Source organism: Camponotus floridanus, unplaced genomic scaffold (genome assembly GCF_003227725.1).
Source record: "Camponotus floridanus strain SB8 unplaced genomic scaffold, Cflo_v7.5 scaffold281, whole genome shotgun sequence".
NCBI classification, from domain to species: domain Eukaryota; kingdom Metazoa; phylum Arthropoda; class Insecta; order Hymenoptera; family Formicidae; genus Camponotus; species Camponotus floridanus.
This window is the reverse complement of record NW_020229416.1, coordinates 77,880-91,674: the sequence shown is the minus strand read 5'-3', so window position 1 is coordinate 91,674 and position 13,795 is coordinate 77,880. Positions and strand designations below refer to the sequence as shown.

General features: G+C 35.4%; 1 pseudogene; it reads right to left on the bottom strand.

The window, feature by feature from the left end:
* Window positions 1–6,874: 6,874 nt before the first annotated feature.
* Window positions 6,875–11,941, bottom strand: LOC112638297 (annotated as a pseudogene).
* Between the last annotated feature and the right edge of the window lie 1,854 nt (window positions 11,942–13,795).

Genomic DNA, 13,795 nt, shown 5'->3' with positions numbered 1-13,795 from the left:
GTCCGGATTCGATGCGCCGATGCGTTTGCCGATAATAATGAATTTAATAACGATCAGCTGTTGATTTGTTTCGGTTGCCAGTTCGGTCAATGAACGCGTGACGTCACGGCGCGTGCCGGCGTTTTTCGTGCGCTTTTTGTGTGGCTGCGGGGTTGCGCGTAAAGCCGCGTATTTTCTCGGAACGCGTTGAGAATGGGATTTTTCTTCGGGAAGACCGTGCTAGCGGGAACGGCCCGCTGGGGGTAACTCTCCACTCTACCTCCGTATGCACCGGTCGGACGGGTGGTGGAAATGGAGTCGTGCGTGGGTCGGAAACTCCCGGGGAGATCGGGGAACGCGCCAATTTCTGCTTGTACTCAGAAAGGATGCGCCTACTTTTGCGAACCCTGGAAATTCCCAGGCAGGGTACTCCCTACCGCTGGTTTCGTTGTTTTCGGCGTTCTGGGTTAGCTTGCTGTTGCGACTTGAGCGCTCGAGAAGCTCGGAAAAGAGTATCTTTAATCGGGTTGACAGGCTCTTTTTATACTGGGCTAATTAGTCCGCGCCGGCGTAAAACGTAGTTACCCCCGCCGAATGGGTGCTAATCGTGACGACTCCGTTCGTGGTGCGCGGTGGAGCCGGGCGCGCGGGGACTTAACCCGATCGTTCGGGCCCCGTCGGTCGTCTTCGGCGCGCTTCGCTGTTTCAAAGCCTTTCGCACGGCTTTGTCGTTAATGTCGCTACGTTTAAAAAATGTGGCGCTCAGCGGCGTGCCCTTGCCGGGTGTTATGCCGGGCGGCAACTTCCAGCGATCGACTGCTGGGGATAAGTAGGGGTGCATGGATGCATCGTTACAATATTTACGTTTTATAGGAAATAACTGTACAATATATTATATATTTATATAATATATTAACTTATATAATATACTAATGACTTGTTAATCGATAAATCATTTCTCGCTGGACATATACATCAATAAGATTAAAAATAATAAAAACTTGTTTCTAATAATACTATATTCAATTTTATATGCAAAATAATTTAATTAATTATTTTAATTCTCCAAGATCAAATACTAAGAAATGACTGTATTTAAGAGACAGGAACAAATTTGTGATAAATTACAAGTTACATTTAATTAAATAACTTGTACTTACCATTCGTGCTTTATGTGCATCTTCTGCATTGATATGTATTGTATATGTTATATGTGTTTCCGCATCTATTAAATCTAATTTTTCTATCTCGCTGCTCGCCGCCATGTTTGTACTGTAGCTGCTTCACCTTCTCAGCCACAGTAATTGCAGTGCCAAGATGACTGCCATTTATGACGTCATTGATGGAACTAGATACTATTGTAGTGCACTGCATCCTTATAACGGAACAGATTTGCAGTACTGCCAGTACTGACAGTAAAAACGGAACACGGCCACAGTAGCCAAGAGTCTTTCAGCGATCGCGGGAGTAACGTCGACGGGTCGCATACCGATCGTTCGATGCTTGCGCGCGTTGTAATCCGATACGAGTCCCGGCAACGCGTTGACTCACTTGTAAGATCCGTTCAGCGTAAACATCTTTCACATGTCGTTTTTTAGCGTGCGATTGAATCGCTCAACGATCGATGCCTTCAATACCGAATATGTAGAATAATGATTGATGCTGTGTTTTTGCATGAGCCGTTGCACGTCGGCGTTATAAAATTCCTTCCCCCTGTCGGTCTGTATGTTTTTCGGACACCTCTCGCTATCTCGAATGATCTCGGCGATAGCGTCAGCTGTCTCGTTTCCGCCTTTATTCTTGAGCGGTACGGCCCACGCGTGCTTGCTCAACGCATCGATGACTGTGAGTATGTAGTTGTAACCTCTGTTGAAACGAGAGTACGGACGCATCTCGACGATGTCGGCTTGCCACAGGTCATCGTATCCTCGCACTATGACGTGTCTTCGAGGGAAATTTTTTCTCGCCGGTGCGTGCAGTTCGTTCACCAATTTCCGTTTCTCTAAACTATGTTGTTTCTTCGTTTCCTCAGTTATTCCCGATCGTCGACTCATCGTTGTTTCGATTCGTCGATCGAATGATACGTGTATCACCGTGCGTTTTATTATTCGTTGTCACTCTTTAGCCGTTGCTGACCCGTTCGATTGCCGTTTATAGCCGTTCAATAGCCATTCGTAGCCGTTGCTGACTCGTTCGATTGTCGTTCCTTAGCCGTTCCTTAGCTGTTCACTGCCGTTCGCTAGCTGTTCACTGCCGTTTTTGAGCCGTTTTTTGACGTGATTGACCCTGTTGATAATCGTTTTTAAGTAATCCGTAGCCTCGTTCACAGTCGTTTCTGACCCGTTCGTAGCCTCGTTGACAATCGTTTTTGACTCGTTCGTAGCTGTTCCGGACTGTATGCCGCCTCATATGTAGCCCTTCCTGACGTGTTCATAGCTTTGTTCGCAGCCGTCCTTAAGATGCTCGTAGCCTCGTTCGCAGCTATTCTTGAATTGTTCGTAGCCTCGTTCGAGACCGTTTCCTCTTCGATCACTGCCACTCATTATAGCTCGATAATCGTTGGATAATCGTTCGTAGCCGTTCGATTAATAATTGTACAATAGCCGCTCCTAAGCCGTTCACTACAACACATTACAGGTTGATAGCCGTTGAAGTAGTGTTAATCATATGACGAAGCTCGTTTATCGCAGTCTGCAAAGCTCGCACGTCCTTATTGAACGCAGTCAGCTTTTCTCGTCTGAATCTTTTTGTCGATTCTTCAACGTTTTAACGCATTCGTCCACGTACAGTTTGTTGACTGCATCGGTATCAGTCTCAGGTTGCCCTACACGGCGAATCTTGCGCGACCTCGCGTCATAGTCCGTAGCGACGCGACACAGAGCGTTTTGACGCAAGTAACTCGTCACCAATTTATCCCAATCATCGCTCGTGCTGATTTCTACGTTTCTCCGTTCGAATAATCCAAATTTGTTGATAGGCATTGTTTTTCGATGCTAGTGACGTCGATCGACTGATTAGTTTCGTCGAGACACCGTTTAATTATAATAAGGCCGGCTTCGCGAAGTTCCTCTATGATCGACAGGATCTCGTTGTCGTGAGCGTTGTGGCCAGCTCGACGCGAAGCATCGAGCAATCGTAGGCGATCCACTATCTCGTTGGATCGTCCCAGTGCACGTAATCGATCTTATTATTGGTTAGCGTCATCGCGCGAGGCGTGTATACTCCCGTTCCCGTTTTTTTCTTTTTTGATTCGATCGACATCAACGACGCGATTATTTGTTTATACTTGTATCTCTTGTTGTTCTTTAATTGACCTTGCGCATCATATTGACGTTTATGCGCACTCGTCGCCATCAATATGCTCTTATATTTTTGCACATCGTCCTCAGTGTATACGACATCATCGGGAATTCTCTTGAAGATCAACTCGTATAATCTTGGTGTACCAATGTATCTCACATTGTCTATGATTATAGAGTCATCTTTGTCAATGTCGAATCGTTTGTTACCGAGACGCATTCCATTCTCGTCGAAATAGACCGTACACGTGATCGATCGCGTTTTTTCTTTCGTCGCCGCTAAGAAGAGCGCTCATGAATACATGTATTTTTGTTCCACTGGTCCCAAGTGCTCTCGTAACACCTCTTGACTTTCCGACGTTTGTAACATGTTTTGAACGGATGTTTCGAGCGGGTTGCCCGTGGTTTCGAAAACATCTTCGATCGCGAGTGATTCGGGTATCGCGAGTTGCGCAATTCTCGGTGTCGCGGACGGTTGTAGAAGTTATTGGCGGTTCATCCGATAAAGCATCCGATAGATCGGATATACGCGGCATCGATAAACGCTTCGCCTTCGATCGTTTCCTCTTTTTCGGTGTCGCATCCTCCTCCTTTCCCTCTTCCTCCTCCTCCTTGTATCGCTTGATGGGTAACGTTTTAATTATAGCGTCAGCGTTACTCTCCGACTCGTTTTTCACCGCGATTGCGCTAGAGTTGTCGACGATCTTTTGCAGTGACTCGATAATAGGCCTAAAATGGGTTGTGACCGCGATATCTTCGTCGATCTTACCGGTCTTTAAAGCGCGATGTTTCTTGCGGATCGATTCGCTCGTTTTCTCAATCTTCACGAATATTATCGCTTCTAGCCATGTTGACGGAATATCGAGCATTTCACTCTTCTCGACGGAATGTCGACAGCGACTAATCGTTTCGCGGTATCGCGAACACGTTAAATCCTTTTCTATATCGCCCGTTCGTAAACGCGCTGTCCTTATCAATCACTAGGAATCCATACTTTTGCTGCCAACAAGTACGGCATAATTCACTGAAATCCTCGTACGACATGTCGGTATTCACGTGAACGTTGTACACGTGTTTCAAATTTGTACCGTCCTGTTTGAACAAGATCAGCAGGTTCGCGTTGTCGCGTATAAGAGGTTTTGGTATTCTCGTGTACGTCTGACAAAGATAGAAGCAGTCGACGTTCGAGTGACGACCCATTGAGAAGTAGTCTCTTATCGTATCTTGCTTGTTGCACGCCACGTCATCGAAGACAAAAATCGAGTTTGGACGTGCCTCGCTTGGTGGAATGACGTCACTGTTATTCGAGAACGTAAAGTAGCCGATTTCGTCGATCAGCGTCAATAATTCTCCAGATATCGATATTTCGGCTGTTGCAACGACTTCGAGTACACGTACACGTTCTCGAAACGTACACCGTGTGGACTTTCCAGTAGACTTATCAGAACGTTGGTTTTACGACAATTCGAGGGACCGCAAACGATCGCACGTATAGTAGTCGGTAGCATCGTACCGTGTCTGCGCATCGCCGCGTTGTCCCCCATCGATCGTAATCTGTCGTCGCAATTCGTCACGCGTATCGTCAAAGGCTGTTGTACGAACCGCATGTTTTCTGTTTCGAACCAATTTTGCGAATGATCGCGAGGGGGAGACCTATTTATAGAGGTATCTAGACTTGAAACCGCTCAGTATCAAAAATATTTCTCCTTCTGTCGGATGAGAGAGACATTCTCGGGTTTACCGCCAAACAACTGCAGTATATCCCGAAGATTCTTTTACTGCAAAATTTCGGTGATTACGATTCGGTGGAACGATTGTGGGACAAGCTTCCAGAATATATAAAGGCTGATCCTGAGGTACGACAATTTCGTTCGTGCATGCGACATTACAACCAGCTGTGGCTGCGAACGCACATCGACAGTCCGCCTCCGTTGATAAAAGATTGCGACGTATGTCAGCAAGAATCGTAAGAGGCAGCGGTCTCTTAAATCGTACGATAAACGCGCTTCCGATCGAATTCCATATTCCCGGCTATCAGTTTTGCGGTCCAGGCACGCCGTTGCAGAAGCGATTAGCCCAGTGGCGATCGAGGTATAAATTTATTGGACGCGGCGTGTCGCGAACACGATATAGCGTACTCTCGGAGCAACGATCTCACCGAGAGACACGCGGCGGATAGGATACTCGTCAAGAAAGCGCGAAATCGTATTGGTGCGACAGATTCGACTCTCGGTGAGAGAGCCGCCGCCACAGCTGTCTGGCGGCGATGAAAGCCAAGACGAAGCTCGGTATGGGCCTGAAGAGGACGAAGATGAAGACGAAGAAGAAAACTGCGAAGAAACGGATACTTCCGGTAGCGAAATGCGGCGGGCGTATTACCGATTCTACCAATGCTGGGTGCGCTCGGATCCCTGATCGGCGGAGCGGCGGGTGTAGCGAAGGTGGTGAACGACGGAAAAGCCGCGCAACGTCAGATGCAAGAGATGCTACGTCACAATCGCGCCATGGAAGATCGCGATTATATCTCGCTCCTTACAAACACAGACGAGGATCTCAACGAGAAAAAAAAACGTCAAAGAAACGTTAAAAATGCCGCAGTGCGCAACTACAATTGCTACAACTGGCGAAACATATGCGGATTCCATATTTTAGAGGCGTTTTCATGCGCAACTCTCTACCGATCGGTGGTATTTGACAAAACGAGCATCGTAAATTTAGATAGCGTCGAAGGACCGGGTACTCATTGGGTAGCATACGCAAAGAGGGGGAATCGCGTTATATATTTCGACAGTTTCGGCAATCTTCGACCACCGATCGAATTGGTGCGATATTTCGGACAAAACGTAACGAAGATACAGTACAATCACACACCTGTTCAAACTTACGATCAGAGCATCTGCGGACAATTATGCTTGCAGTTTCTTCGAACGGTCGATGCGTGCGAATTTAAAGACGATATCGCGATTTAACTCAGTATTCGTTAAATAGTTTCGTCGACATGTCTATGACATTCACGTTGACTGGGAATGGTAGCGTTCTCGCGGCAAACTTCTTTCCCACTGTAGATTTGAGCGACGATGAATACGAACTCGGTCTAACGGATTTTGAGAAATATTACACGATACCGAACGTGAATTCCTCGAATAATAAATTTTATTTTGGTAAAGACGACGCGGAAATTACGATTCCCGAGGGATCGTACGAGTTGCGAGATATACATGAATTTTTGAAACGTGCAATTTCACGGAAACATCGCGATAAGAAACATATTGACGGCGGTGACTATGAAGATGGTGAATATCCGATAGTGCTCCGCTAATTACAATATGATGAGGAGCGAGATCAAATGCGCATACAGATTAAACTTTAGCAAACCCGACAACATTGGATCGCTGCTAGGATTCTCGAATCGTATTCTCAGCCGGGAAAATGTACGAATCGAATATGCCGATTAACATCATCAATGTTAATATTATCCGCGTAGAATGTAACGTCACCGCGGGCGCGTACAACAACGGCAAACTCGTTCATTACNAAGTACAAACCTATAATCAATATCTTTTATTTTTAAAGCTTTGAACGCTTTTTTAGTGCTCTTCCTGCCCAATTAAATTTCTTAGCATAATTATTTGTTATTACTTTTTCTAATGTTCTTCTTGTTATCTGTACAATCGTTGTACCACCAGATACAGATAAAATATTCATCTTAAAAAGAACAATGATAATCTTATTTAATAAAAAAATAGATTAAAAGAGAAAAAAAAATGAGAAAATTTATAAAAGCGACTTAATGAGTTATATTTACCATATATTCAAAATTTTGTTTTGTATCTAAAAATCTTTCCATATTTTCCTAATGTTCATCGGTGTCAACTGGTAGTTCAGGAACATTTTCCATATGGGGTATTTTGATTTTTGAAAATGTGATACAAGTTGTTTGACCATCGGAAGAAGCAAGTTCATAGAATTTTCTAAGCTCATTAATTTTGTTAGAATGAGATAAGGGAAGTCTAGAAATAACATTTTATATTAGAGCTTTTAAAAAATAGAAAAATTAATTTATTTTTTCACTGTTATTATTCTCTTTATCGGTCAAATTATTTTTTATTTTAATATATTTCGAAAGTGTGTGTGTGTGTATGAATTGTAAACTAGTTTTTAATTTCATAAGAGTAGCTCCTGACTGTAGAAGTATAAAAAAATGTAATATAAAAAAAATATAATATAGAGAAATTGAATGGTAAGTGTTGCACAGTACGTGGGAATAGTATATAAATATTCAACCAATACGTAAAATTGATACTTAATTAATTTAAGCACAATTATTGAAGAGAACCGACTTTTATATAGATCCAAGTGCAGATTATTCAGGATATTATTTTATACATTATTTCAAGAGCAAAGTTATTGTTAAACTATAGATAATTTTAATAATTACTAATATTATTGCAATAATTTTGTACATACAAAAAAGTTTAATATCTTACCTGATTTGTGGAATTCTGAAGTGGTCAATGTAGTTCTGAATTCTTTTTTTTGTGGAGAATTAACTGCTCTTTCTGAAAATCTTGGAGGACTAATTGCAACATTAGATGTACATTTTGAAGAATTGTCAATATCGGCTGTCGATGTTGATGGTTTGTATGAAGCAATTGTAGATTTTTTCGATAAAATATTATTTTTTGTAGATGTTATTTTAAATGTAGGAGGAGAGATAGTTCTGAATTCTATATTCTGTGGAAAACTAACTATTCTTTCTAAAGATCTTGAAGGACTAATTGTAATATTAGATGTATATTGTGAAGAATTGTTAATATCGGCTGTCGATGTTGATGGTTTGTATGAAGTAATTATAGATTTTTTCGATAAAATATTACTATTTTCTGTAGGTGTTATTTTTAATGTAGGAAGAGATGGGATTTTGCATGATGTTTCTTCAATTTCTGAAGAATCTGAAGAATCCGAACAAAGTCGGAAAGGTCTTTTCACGTTTCTTTTTGGCCGTTGGTATTCAATAGTTGGTTGCAATTCTACATCAGTTTCTAAAGTAGATGTAAATTCAGCATCTACTAATTTTTTCCTCGCATCATCGTAAGAAGCTAAAATAATAATGAAATAGTAAATTATAAATTTTTTAAATAATGTAAAATCCAATATCATCAATTCAAAAATTGAAAGCATGTATAATAAAAAATGAAAATTATACTCGTAAATATTTTATAAAAAAATTGTATATTGCAAATATACACAATACTAATCTCCGACAGTACATAATAAAATTACATTATAAAAAAAAAGAGGAATATGTAGTATATATTGAGAAAAAAACAAGAGATACTTTAATAAATACGTAGATGAAATTTCCGATATATGTTAAATATTGATATAATAAACAGTATAAATGAAGAAAAAGTATAAATATTTTTACTTTTTCATAAAATAAAGTCAAAAAATTTACCATATGTATGCAATATTCTGCATTTATACTTTATTCAATTTTTGTCCGGTAAGTAACATTTTTCAATAGCCTTACGAATTTGTTTGGTGGAAATTGTTTGAGGCCAAAAACAATACCATATTTCCTTCTCTTTTTCTAACCAAATATTAGGGACCACTTCAACTTCAGGTTTTTGTTCATTTGCAAATTCTATTAGTGAATACATAATCTGAAAAAATAATAAAATGTAAAAAAATAAATATGAGTCCATTTTGTCAAGTCAAAATTCTTAAATATAAAATCAATATTGCACAGAAATATTTTTTTATAAAAACTAACTTTAAATTTCAATAAAATAAAATAAAACATATAAGCTTTTATATGATTATAAATCTCTCTCTAGCTTGAAAATCTTTTTAAACAAATTTATAAACTTACATTGTTTAAAAAATTAACACTGCTTTTCGCCCAAAAATAATATATAATATATACATATACATAGTACAAATATATACAATAATATATATAATAAAATAAAAAGATTAATTAATTAAGATTAATAAATGTATTATAATTCATGAAGAAGAGGAAAGGCAATATAAGTTCCTTTTTCATTTCCGGACAATAACATGTTTTTATATTTTACTGATGTAAAAGGAAATTCTTCTATATTAGATGATATGTGAGACACTTTAAAAATGTTCAATAATTTCGATGAACATGGATAATCATAAAACTCAGAAACTTTTAGGAATCGATGACAAATTAAGGAATAAAATTGATCTTTCAAGAACAGAATGTTTACTATCTGAACAATGATATCTCCTTCCATTGAAACACAATTATCAGGTGAAAAAACTGTCAAAATATATGTCGGCGTTTTCAATTTCTTGTACTGTAAAATCAAATCAGTTGTACCTCTAAGTGTAGGTCCTTCAAAATGTTTTTGCTTAGGCTCTAATTTAGTTATTGATAATTCAGTTTTTGAACAATAAAATAATTCGAATATACGTCTACAAAGTTGTGCATGAGAATTTGCGGATCTTACAAGTGTTTTTAATTTTCCTAAATAATTTTCGAAGGGAAAGCAACTAATTGTATTTAAATTACCAAAATTCCTCACATCTGTTACTAAGTGAATTAAACTGTGAACATTATATGTTACTACTTCTTTCCCATAAGATTTTTCAAAATACTTTACAAAATTATACAAAACTTCTTCTGCAAAATTAATATATTTAGAAATATGATTAACATTACTCAAAATTGTAATACCAACATGAAACATTAAAAAATGATTATAAAGTTGTTTAGGCAAAATATTTATTAAAGAAATTGGACCAATATATAATAAAAATAATCTAAACTCATTTGCTTTCCATCGATTTAAGTCCGATATAGGTCTAGGATTTCGAGAAAATTCACGAACTATATAAGGACGTAACGAAATTAATTTATCCGATAAATTATTAATGATTCTTCCAGATAATTTGAAAGGAGGTTTCCCCTTTAATGTCCATAATATCAGCAATTTTTTCATTATTCCTAAATATACTAAATGCATAGGATCTAATGGAAATTGACTCACTAAATCTACATTTAGATCCAATAATGGAGATCTTCCCTTATGATGTTCTTCATGTATTTGTTCAATAAAAGTTTCTTTTGTTTTAAGTTGTCCGCTTTTATATGAAAAAATTATTTTATGATTAATATATTCTCCCTCAATATTGTATTTTTCACATCCATGCCTAGAATTATGACCTACACAGCATTTTAGAAAAGCTCGTGCAGGAGCATCACAAATCAAAGATCTAATTCTAATTTGAAATAATTTATGACTTATTTCAATACCATTCTTTAATATATTATTAAGTTCGTGTATCAAATTTTGTAAATAAAGGTCAATAGGTTCTGGCTTTCCTCGGCCAGTGAATAAACCTACAATAAATGGTTTATTTGATGAAATTAAAGTTAATGATCTACAAAGAATAGGCCAGACAACCGTGCTATTACTTTTAAACAAGGGTAAACCGTCAATATTAAAATCTAAATTAATTATTTTTGAGCATGGTTCTTTCTCTAATAGAAGATGCAACTGATCATATATACCAAAATAAGTAAATTTTCCATTTTGCAAATCAATTGAATTTGTAGTTCTTGGAGTGTATAACAAAGACCTTCCAGATAATGGTAAAGGTATATTATAGTGATATGGACTTAGTAATGACAATAAGTCATCTAATGCTGATAGTGTAATGTTATGTGTTAGAGCCCACTTCCTCAATTTATTTAGGAAATCATCAGATAATGATTCACACTCTGAAGAATCATGTTCTTCACTGACATATAGTTCTTGAAATGTCTCACATGTAATATTAGAGGTTTCATTAAATAATTTCTTGTTTTTTAATTCATTATTATGAGTTAATTCCTTGTCTTCGAATTCATTATTCTGTTGATTATATCTTTGATCTAAATTCAATTCCGAATCTTGATCTACGTTTGATTCAAAATGTGCATCGATAACTGAATGTGATGTTGATGGTTCATCGGTAATTGAATATGATATTGATTTTGCCTGATTAAATTCATTTAATAATTCCTGGACTTGGTTTTGTATATTTCTTTTTGTTTGCTTTTTACTAAGAAATTTAGTTTCTTTTATTATATTCATATTTAAAAACAATTGAGAATTTTTTCTATTATTTTTTAAATGAGTTAAAATATAATATATATGTATATAATGTATATAATATTATATAATGTATCTAATAATATGTATATATGTATAATATACGGCCAAATACTTATATTCTGGATATATTATTTCCTGGAAACATTAATTACAAGCATTATAATTAAGGAACAAAAGAATAATATATAATTTTGTAAAATAATTTGAATAATATATAATATTAAAATATAATATTCATATATAATATTACATATATAATATTAATAATATATAATATTGTAAAAGTTCTTAATATATCCCTACATAGTAGAAAATGTGAAATGTCAATCAGATATTACACGCAAATTGATATTTTCTTATTAAATGTAAAATATATTACATGTAAAATGATATTTAATTCACATCTCATTGTCATTAAAAAATGTGTTTTTTGTATGTATATAGAAATATATCATGAAATTACGTAATTTAACTCATTCATCAAATATATTATTAAATCATATATAACTTACCTTATTTGTTACAGAAGTGTAATAAAATATATATATATATATATATATATATATATATCCGTGTGTATGTTATATTAATTAATACTTTGTACTTTCTACGGATTTCACTGTGTAGTCGGTGTTTTCTAATCAACATAACCTATATGTGTTATGATCTAACACGTGAATCGATTATAACCTCACTGCTCTTTTTAACACTTTTCCGTATTTCACTCAAAGTATTCCATAGTTTACTTCCCAGATAGCACAAAGGTGAACATAAGTTCATAGGGAAATCATTTTAAAGAATACTTGTAGAATTAGAAAAATGAATATCTGAAGAATTCTTGAAGAATTATTTATAATCAGTTCGTCTTTAAATATTCTTTATAAATTCATTTTAATGAATACTTTGCGATAGTACTATGAATACTTTGAGAATTTATAAGGAATTACTTGTTATTTTTTCACGCATGCGCGAGATTGTGTGCGTTCGGTTCGAACTTTATCTTGTAATTTCGTGCAGTGTGCAGTGTGCTACATGTATTTTGCAATAAAAAGGTGGTAATATATATATTTATATATATATATTATATCACACAGATTATAAAAGCACAGTGCTACATAATTATATTAATAATTGGGTGTTATTGAATGGTAAGTATTAGTTGAACTAAATATACTTCTACTACCTAACCTCGAAATAAACGCATGAAGTCTTTATTTTTGTTGTTTATTTATTCAGTAAACAAACTGTTTTAGTTGGTTTGCCAACAGAATCAATCAAAATCTCTATCTATTGATAAATCTGGATAAATATTTGTCTGCATGTAGTTCATGTTCTTTCAACAGCCGATTTCTGATTATATGAATACAAACTTCTATTATATGTTCATATATTACTTTTATATAGACTGTCTTATTCCTTTAATCTTTCTAATGTATAATATAATGTTATATAATTTCATACATATATTTTATTACAGATTTATCAAAGTCACTCACGTATCACAATAAAAGTTTTAGACGAAACTAAAGAATAACCAACTACTATAGAAAATAAAAGTAAGTTGTATTTATATGCATTAATTAAATTACAGCGTTTAATATAAGTTGTTTATTATATTACATATATATTTATTTTTTTTAATTATATATGGATATAAAAATATAATATATATTGTATGCACATACATTTAATTTTAAATAAGAAGTTATATTAAAAAGAAGTTAAATATTAATAATATTGTGTATTAATTTTTCCTGCAAAATGCCTTATGTTTACTGAAAAAATATACTAAATCTAAAAAAATAATTGATTCAATATTTATAAGAAAATATTTATTTAAATAATTGATTTCAATATTTACAAGAAAATATTTATTTATGTTAAGCAAAAATATATTTGAATCAGCAAAGTATACATGTATATTTTAATGATTCAAATATATTTTGGCTTAATATAAATAAATATTTTCTTGCAAATATTGAAATCAATTATTTTTTTAGATTTAGTATATTCTTTCAGTGTTCCATATACTATTCCCAAATACTACTCCAAATACTATTCCCATTGAATTCATAAAGTTTAAATTTATGGAAATGGAAAAATACTATATGAATACTTTATAAATATTATATAAATACTATATGAATACTATATGAATATTCCCCAATAGCCAAGTCTGCTAAAGCAGATCTTGTCAGGGAATCTGTTAGAAATTGTTGTCGACAGAAAGATTACAGAATCGATGCAGGTTCTGATATATCATGTGATGTCGCCAGAATGTCAACAGAAATATAACAAAGCTTGTTAACATAATCAGTTACCAGATTGGCAGCAAAAATCGAACAGATTCTGCCGGCATAACTTAGTGGCAGATTGGTGGCA